Genomic DNA, 10,225 nt, shown 5'->3' with positions numbered 1-10,225 from the left:
TAAATTCCATGAAGTGAATTTATTACTTACAAATAGCAAACAAAAGACAACAGAAGTCTAGGATTCAATATGAACTGCTACCACAAGATCACGAAGGCTACCCAGAGCAGATGGATGGAGTTTTGACTGTAAATGCTTCACTTGCACCACAACTGAGGGACCCCAGAAAGAAGCCCACCTTGGGTTTTCTCAAATGATGTGGTTTGCTGGACACAAGTGTTAAAGGCCATTCTGTTTTGAGCAGGGACTATAACAGAGCCTGGGCTGTTCTGACCAATGTCACCTGATTATCAGGATATTGTCTTCTCAGCATATCATACAGTTATCTTGAGAACTACCAGTAAGAAAGGAAGGAAAATGGCCCTACACCCTTAAAACTGAAGGATCAGGATATTTGTTGTGACAGAAGCACAGACAGTAGCAACAGAGTGTTCTTGTGAGCCATGTACTAGTTCTCTTGACCGGAGCGTGGCACCTAACTGTCTTTCTCTTTCCTTTCAATGGAAACTGTTTCAGAATATGTTGAATATTTTGAGTTTCTACATCTACAGAGTTGAGGCACATGATCACTGGCAGTGTAGACTCTCTGCATGGTTACAGGAAAGAGTTCAGGAACCCATCAAGTCACATTGGAGGAGACCACCTAATCCTCCAGAGACTGTCACTTCATCTTCCTGGGGTTAGCTCCACACGCAGTAAGGCCATTATGTCTAAGGCCGGCAAGACTTGCCATCCGAAGATTCGACTTTTGACATGCTGATAAGCAGCAGTGATAAGAGAAGCCCACACACTCGCTAGGAATTTTTCAATGCAAGCAACTGAGACTCTTCTTCATATCCCTCGATAGGGGCTAATGTCAAACTCTTTCTTCCCAATTTCTGTACTCATCAGTGCCTGAACCATGAGGAACCATAGATGTACACCTCATCAGGAGGGCGTATGGGACAGCGGCAAGGGGAGCAGCAGCACAAGAAACAAACAAGGCCACTACTTCTGCCTACATAATAACTATTATCTTGGAGTGTACAATAATTAATAATGTTCACATGGTTGCCCTCAGCATACAGAGATGGTGACCAGAGTAGATGCAGGGACTACAGAGATACAGCCTGATCCTTGCTAATTAGGACTTAAGTGTTGGCTTATGTGCTGCGCTTCTGTGCATTAATAAGTCAGGGCCTCAAAACTGCCTGCTAAGCAAAGGCCAAATGTCATGCTGGGGTGCAATGAAACATTCATGTCTAGGAGATGAGAGCATTTTAGTGTGGGAGAAGATGAAAACACCTGAAGACCACAGAACGCTGTGCAGACCAAAGGGAAAGCCCATCATCAGCTCACGGTTCTGACTCAGGTGACTGCTGATGTGTTACGGAACCGTCAGCGGACAGCAGGTAGGTCAAGTTGAGCAGGTGTCCTGCATGAGGGCTGGTCCATTCCATTTGTGTTGCCAATTATTTCAATAGCATCTCATGCACCCCACTGGTGAGGAAGGAATGAGCACCCTACGTTTACTGGCACCGTTAAACACATAACATCTATTACTAAACAGAAAAACCAGACATCAGTTATTAATTACATATAGGAGGATGGTGTAAGCTCCCATAGGCCCAAACAGGGATTAACTTAGGAGCAGAGAGTGGTATAGCATGAAAAAAGTGAGGATGTTCCTTTTTTTTTTTTTTTTTTTTTGGAGACAGAATCTCTCTCTGTCACCCTTGCTGGAGCGCAGTGGTTTGATCTCAGCTCACTGCAAGCTCCGTCTCCGGGGTTCACAACATTCTCCTGCCTCAGCCTCTCTAGAGCTGGGACTACAGGCACACACCACCACACATGGCTAATTTTTTGTATTTTTCGTAGAGACGGGGTTTCACCTTCTCAGCCAGGATGGTCTGGATCTCCTGACCTCATGATTCACCGGCCTCGGCCTCCCTAAGTGCTGGGATTACAGGCGTGATCCACTGCACCCGGCCGAGGATGTTCCTTTGTTCCTACAGGACTATGTGATTGCTTTGTCTGTTGGCTGGTAGGGAACTGAATCATGTCACACAGACTGGTAAGACTGTAATACTCTAAAAAACAATATATAAACTATCATATCATAATGGTGCAATACTATCTACTACAATGAGAAAGGCATCGATGAAAAGCCGAATGATATCATATGTGACTGAGAGATTGAATGCTTCCTCCCTCAGATTGGTTACAACATGTTGTCCTATTACAGTCCTCTCTCCTTCATTCAAAGTGAATGATCCAAATAATAGACAGAAATAATAAAGAATAAAGGGCAACACATGCAAAGAACTCACGAGATGATAATCCATGGTAAAATTTATGTACTTAGGAATTAATACTAACTCATTATTAGCAAAAAATAAACATCTTTACATCAAGAGTAGTTTTTCCTTTAATAAAGAAAGGTGGAATGTGTATAATGAACAAGGGATAATCAAAATTTGCCAAATGAGGCTAGTAAGACAATCCCAACAATTCACAATCATTATTCACTGGTCCATTAATCACAGGACAATACATACAAATGAAACTTACCTGAACGGGTGCAGTGGCTCATGTCTGTAATCCCAGCACGTTGGGAGGCCAAAGTGGGCAAATCATGAGGCCAGGAGTTCAAGACCAGCCTAGCCAACATGGTGAAATCCTGTCTTTACCAAAAATACAAATAATTAGCTGGACATAGTGGTGGGCACCTGTAGTCCCAGCTACTCGGGAGGCTGAGGCAGGAGAATCACTTAAACCCAGGAGGCGGAGGTTGCAGTGAGCTGAGATTGCACCACTGTACTCCAGCCTGGGCAACAGAGGGAGATTCCATCTCAAAAAAAAAAAAAAAAAAATGAAATAAAAAAAATTAAATGTACCTACATATTAGAAAAATTAAATTCAACCATGAATCCAGCACATTATCAAATGAATAGACAAAAATTCTATCAACAAACTTAATATCATTATCTATGAAACTCAAGTACTACTGCTTAAAGAGCATTTACGGAACTCTCACCTCAAGGTTTCCCGCAAAACAAGGTGAAATGCATACTCAAGACTCTTTAAGAATGAGCCACTGATAAAAACAATATACTTGTAACTTGTGTAACATTTCATACATTTTTTTCAAGCACTGCACCATAATTAATTTGCATCAGGCTTTCCAAATTAGAAAAGCTTCACTTATAGAACTTCTTTCCCATGGGAGTTTTCACATGACTTTTCAAGTAAATGTGAGAACTGAAAATATTCTTGCAGTTTCTAAACTATTAGAGTTTTAATCCTGTGTACGTTCTTGTATTTACAAGGTCCAGCCAGCTACAGTGTGCATTTTCATATGTCCTTGAGTGGGTATGAGAGAAATGAAACATTCCCACATTCTGGACATTCATAGGGTTTTTCTCAGGAATCAGCTGATGTCTTCAAATGGAACTAACATAACTGAAGGCCTTACCACAAATTTAGATTCAAAAGGCTTTTCTCCACTCTGAGTCCTCCCAAATCTTCAAAAACAGGAAAATCTGAAGGCCTGACCACATTTCCTACATTCTTAAGGTTTCTGTGCAATGTGAGCCTTTTCATGCTTATGAGGGAATGGGAAAGAGTATATGTTTTACCACATTTCTTACATTCAAGGGGCTTTATTTATTTATTTATTTATTTTCTTTAATTTTGAGATGGAATCTCACTCTGTAACCAGGCTGGAGTGCAGTGGCACAATCTCGGCTCCCTGCAACCTCCGCCTCCTGGGTTCAAGTGATTCTCCTGCCTCAGCCTCCTGAGTACCTGGGATTACAACCATATGCTACCACACCTAGCTAATTTTTGTATTTCTAGTAGAGACGAGGTTTCACCATGATGGCCAGGATGGTCTCGATCTCCTGACCTCGTGATCCGCATGCACAGGGCTTTCCCCCAACCCCCTGTGGCTTTTTATGTCCTTGAAAAAGAACTAAGACAACTGAAATGTGCCACCATGCCCAGTTAATTATTTTCTTTTTTCTTTTTTTCTTTTTGAGATGGAGTCTCGCTCTGTCGCGCAGGCTGGCATGCAGTTGTGCGATCTTGGCTCACTGCAAGCTCTGCCTCCCAGGTTCACACCCTTCTCCTGTCTCAGCCTCCCGAGTAGCTGGCTTGAGCCAGCGTGCCTGGCATTATTTTATTTTTTCTAGAGACAGGGTTTCACCGTGTTGCCCAGGTTGTTTCACATTGTTTTAATCCGGGCTGGTTATGAACTCCTGGGCTCAAGCAATACACACACCTTGGCCTCCCAAAGTGCTGGGATTATAGGCCGAGTCACTATACCCAGCCTCTATATCATGACTTCTTTCATGGCGAGTAAGATGACTGGAACGAGCGTAGTCTTTACCGCATCTCTTACATTCATAGGGTTTTTCTCCAGTATGAATTCTTTCGTGGAGGTGAGGGGAACTGAGACGACTGAAGGCTTGGTCACATTGTTTACATTCATAGGCTTTCTCTCCAGTATGAGTACTTCTATGGTTACAAAGGGAACTCAAATGACTAAAGGCTTCGCCACATTGTTTACATTCATAGGGTCTCTCTCCAGTATGAATGCTTCCATGGTTACGAAGGGAAGTGGGACAGCTGAAGGCTTTATCACATTTGGTACATGTATCGGATCTTTCTCTAGTGTGAGTCCTTTCACGCATCTTAAAACAACAAGAAAATCTAAATGTTTTCCCACATTCCTTACATTCCTAGGGTTTCTCTCCAGTGTGAGTTCGTTCATGTATTAGACAACAACCGGAAACAGTGAACGCTTTACCACATTGTTTATATTTATAGGGTTTTTCTCCTGTGTGAGTTCTCTGATGTCTTTCTTTCTTTCTTTCTTTTTTTTGTAAAATAGAAGTTTATTAACTGTTGGCCAGTGATTTCTTTTTTTTTTTTCATTAATGGTTAATGTTTTTTTTAAATTTATTTATTATTATTATACTTTAAGTTGTAGGGTACATGTGCATAACGTGCAGGTTTGTTACATATGTATACTTGTGCCATGTTGGTGTGCTGCACCCATCAACTCGTCATTTGCATCAGGTATAACTCCCAATGCAATCCCTCCCCTCTCCCCCCTCCCCATGATAGGCCCCGGATCTGATGTCTTTCCAATGAATTGAGAAAATAAAACACTTTCCCACATATCGTACATTTATAACTGGATTTCCACTGTACATTATCATGTGTCTTCTAACACCTGGAACAGAAACGAAGAATTTCCCACATTGTTCACATTTATATTGCTTCTCTCCATATGGTTTGTATCCTGAGTGAGCCAGGATGTGCCTATTAAGGAGGGAATGATGTACAAAGACTTTTCCACAAACACTGCTTTCACATTGTTTTAATCCAGTAGAAATGTTCTCATTCAGATCAAGATTTGGAATTTGGCTGACTACTTGTCCATACTGTCTACCTTCTTTGCTTTCACACAGTCTCTGTACCACATGATTTCTGTAAAAAATGACAAGCACATTATTATTGGTTGGTTTAATAACTTTCTACTTACTAATAGGTCTTGGCCTTACACTGCAACCAATACCAAGGAAAATGCATTGTTATTATTATTATTGCCATGATTGAATTATTTGAAAGTAAATGGGTTACTACTGAAAACACAGCTACCACCTGCATGGCTATGACCAAATTAGTAACATTCATATACACAATTTTGTAGTACTATTTTCAAGTAAACTGTTTTCCAAACACTGACTGCTACCTTGAAGTACGTTACATTTTGGGTGAAATTTTTCTAAAAAAAATAAATTTCAAGTGACTCTATTTGTTTTGATTGCTTGTTTTTAAGTTCATGACAAGCTAAGATTCCTTCAGAGGACTTTATTTCCTCTTCTCAGTGCAAATTATCTTATATCTTTCCCAAGTTTTTCAAAGTGATCTTCAATATTCTGGTCTTTCCATTTGTTTCCTAAAATGCAGACCCACAAAATTATCATGAATTATTACAAACTACAGAAACATTACTAGATTTCATGTTCATTGTACACAGTGCCCATGCCTAATTTCTTCACCAAATCATTCCCTTGCCACATTCCAAATCACAAATAGCACTGATGATAGGGAAATACTTCTGTAATTAAGTGAAATGTGTTGTCATTCTTACCTACAGAAGCCAGGTTCCTGCAGGTTTCCTGCATCACTTCTCTGCAGAGATTCTTCTGAGAAGAATCTACCAAAGCCCATTCCTCCTGGGTAAAGTTCACAGCCACATCCTCAAAAGCCATGGAGTCCTAGAACATTCCACATATGTGGATAGTAGGACGGGTGAGACTGACAGCACTGGGAATCTATACTCAATCCATAAGCTGTTTACATGATTCTAAAATTTCCAAGCATTTATTCTATGACTTGATTGTCACAACTCTTAATCTGTTCACACATACTCCCTCCCACACAGCAGTACTAATGTGAGAACTGAACTATTCAAAAAGGCAACAGCAAAGTAGAAACACCCATCTCATTAGAGAATCCAGGGAGTAAGATGTGCTGCTAGGAGTTACCTTTTAACTTCACTTTGTACATTTCTAGTATCTGTCATAATAAAGTTCTACCTGATGTGCATAAAGGAGTTAATATTATCAGTCCTGAGACTACTTATTCTTAAAAATGTCTGCTCACAAAGTTCCATCTTTGTTTGTATTAGTAACTTACATTTTGAAAGGGATTCCACCAACCCAAGTAATAAGAATGATTCACTGCATCTAAATGGCTTATGCAATATATTTGCCAAAACTTTTTCTGCCGAAGATCTATTATTTTCACTGCAGTGGTGCTTAGAGAACCAGACACCAAACCACAATCTGAACACTAAGTGTTCAATGAGTTTCCCTGGTACACAATATTTTACATGTGCTGTCACTTATTAACTGGGGAGTTGAGCCCATTCCATGTGATTATACCAAAAGAGAGTAGGCTTATTAAATTTAATTGAGTAGTAAATAAAACCAATAATTGATATTGGACAATATTAATACAATAATTTTTCAAATTTCTGTTGCACAATGTCAAGGTAGAAAGGAATAAGAGGAAATACGACACCTGTTTTTAAAAAAGGACATTAATGTCACCACTTCCAGATGCTATTCCTATGAAATCACATAAATTCCCAAATCAGGTTTTTTTTAGGCAGGAAAAATTACTTTTTCATGCATAGTAAAAATGACAAATGTCTAATGCTTTTTAGTCATCTAAAAAAAGAGTGATGCCTTGTCTAACATACTTCTAAGATTTTCAAACGAAAATACTCAGGACAGCACAGTATTAGCAGAGACATGAGCAAGCAGACCAATGGGAAGAAGTCTTAATGACCCAGCATTTAAATGAAAAGTTGATGAGTGATAGAGTAGGCACTGTAGAATAGAAAAAGAAATCACATGCACTTTAAAATATGAGGCAAACCAGGCTGGCATCTGCTTAGGAAAATGCACTGCATTCTTCTCTATTCCATGATCCATAATCAACTTATTATATATTCAAATATGAAAGATAAAACCAGAACACTTTCAGAAGTCACAGAAAGATTTTTTTTTTTTATTTTTTTTTTTTTACGAAGGATTAGGCAGAATTTATTTTATGTAAGAAAACAGTGATAAAGGAACAGACAAACTCAAACATATTAAAATTTAGGGAATAAAAATAAAATAGTGTGGGCAGGGCATGGTGGCTCACGCCTGTAATCCCAGCACCTTGGGAGGATGAGGTGAGCAATCATCTGATGTCAGGATGTTGAGACCAGCCTGGCCAACATGGCAAAACCCCGCCTTTTTGCTGTTTGTATTTTTTGTTTTTTGAGACGGAGTCTTGCATTGTCGCTTGGGCTGTGGTGCAGTGGCAAGATCTTGGTTCACTGCAACCTCCACCTCTCGGGTTCAAGCAGTTCTCTTGCCTCAGCCTCCCAAGTAGCTGGGATTACAGGTGTCTGCCACCATGCTCAGCTAAATTTTTTTTTGTATTTTTAGTAGAGACAGGGTTTCACCATGTTGGCCAGGCTGCTCTGGAACTCCTGACCTCGTGATCCACCCACCTTGGCCTCCCAAATTGCTGGGATTACAGGCCTGAGCCACAGTGCCAGGCCTAAAACCCCGTGTTTACTAAAAATGCAAAAATTAGCTGGGTGTGATGGTGGGTGCCTATAATCCCAGTAACTCGGGAGGCTGACACAGGAGAATCACTTGAACCCGGGAGGCAGAGGTCACAGTAAGCAGAGATAGTGCCACTGCACTTCAGCCGGGCTACAGAGCAAGACAGTGTCTCCAAAACAAAAAAACATAAAACAACACCAAAAAACCCCTCAGATATCCAGATAAGAGGACACAGATGTGTCCACTATCATAAATTCTTCACCATGCTACAAGAGGGGAACTGACATTTTGGTGAATCCTTGTAAATCATCAATTTATCTATCACACTTTTATTTCACCAGTAGCATTCACAAAGCTAAGTCCTACAATTCCATTTGAAATTACCCTTGAAAAGAACAGACCTTTAAATCTTACTACACTCACTCTGGGGAAGAAATAAATATGAACTTTTAGCAAATAAAATACGTCATTTTACCTTGCTACTTTGGAAATAGTACCTTTATCTTTCAAACTGTACTAACAACATGTATCTTACAGTCAATGAAAAACTGAAACTCATATAAGCGGACAAGCCTTATCAAGGTAACAAACTCAGGGAGAGGCAGCGCTGACTCCAACACAGACCTTTCTAAGTGTCACGGCAGGCATTCTATCCCTCGGGACACCCATCCTGTTCAGTAAAGTCCTCAGTGACCACCTAGGAGGCACTGGCACTGCTCTTTGTCCTCCTGTGTGCCTTGAGTGCATTTTCATATTCAGGTTCTTGCACATCCTCTCTGGGGTGGGTTTTCCTTGTCCTTTGGGACAGTTTTTCTCTCTTCACAAATCTGAGACAATCTAGAGAGCAGAAATCATTTCTGCCTTTTCCTCTCAATATCAGCATCCCATTTGCAGACCGTCAATGTGTCTCCGAGGAATAAAAGCTCCGGCTGGAGGAACAGTTTTAATGACCTAGCTTTAATGACATTACGTTGTATTGTCCATTCATTTTAATGTCCTAAAATTTTAATAACCCTAAGGGGTCACCATTTTAGATGAAACTATACCAGGAGATTCCTCAAAGGCCAAGAGCATCCAGTTGCTCCCCTGAGAGACTCTACCCCCTACCTCAGGCTGTCCTTGGCGATGAGATGACCCCGGGGCTGATACTCACTAGACCCTCCAATAGACATGGCCACAGCGGGTATCCTGGATCATCCCCAGACAGTTCTAAAATGCCAGGACTAGGAAAAGACAGGAGGGTGTCTGAGGACACAACACCCTGTAAAGTTTTCACGGGGGGACCTCAACCTAAAGACATTTTGGTAATATGTACACTTAGGAAAGATGAAAAGAAGAGAGGCACAAAGATTTTCTTTTTATAGTAGTATGTCAGATGATTTATTCTCCGCTTTCCTCTCTTGTAAAATGTTTGGAAACAGAAAAATATTTTGGACAAGGTGGCTCACGCATGCATTCCCAGCGCTTTAAGAGGCCGAGGTGGGCGATCAGTTAAGGTCAGGAGTTCAAAACCAACCTAACTAACATGGCAAAACCCTGTCTCTACTAAAAATACAAAAATTAGCTGAACGTGGTGGTGGGCGCTTATAAGCCCAGCTACTTGGCAGGCTAAGGCAGGAGAATCGCTTGAACCCGGGAGTCAGAGGTTGCAGTGAGCTGAGACTGCGCCATTGCACTCCAGCCTGATGACAGGGCAAGACTCCGTCTCAACAACAACAAAATATATATATATATATATAAACATACATTTAAAATTACTACATGTAGATAGTATTTGAAGTCATGGGACTGACTGTAGGTAGAAACAAGAGAAGGCAAGGAAAGGTTTTATATTGATATTTACATATAATTATATAAAATATACATAATTATAATATATAAATATATCATATAGGCTGGGCACAGTGGCTTACACCTGTAATCCCAGCAATTTGGGAGGCCGAGGTGGGCAGATCACCTGAGGTCAGGAGTTTGAGACTAACCTGACCAACATGGAGAAATCCCATCTCTACTAAAGATACAAAAATTAGCCAGGCATGGTGGTGTGTGTCTGTAATCCCAGCTACTCAGGAGACTGAAGCAGGAAAATCCCTTGAACCCAGGAG

This window comes from Macaca fascicularis, chromosome 3, assembly GCF_037993035.2.
Source record: "Macaca fascicularis isolate 582-1 chromosome 3, T2T-MFA8v1.1".
Lineage (NCBI taxonomy): Eukaryota > Metazoa > Chordata > Mammalia > Primates > Cercopithecidae > Macaca > Macaca fascicularis.
This window is presented reverse-complemented; position numbering follows the sequence as displayed.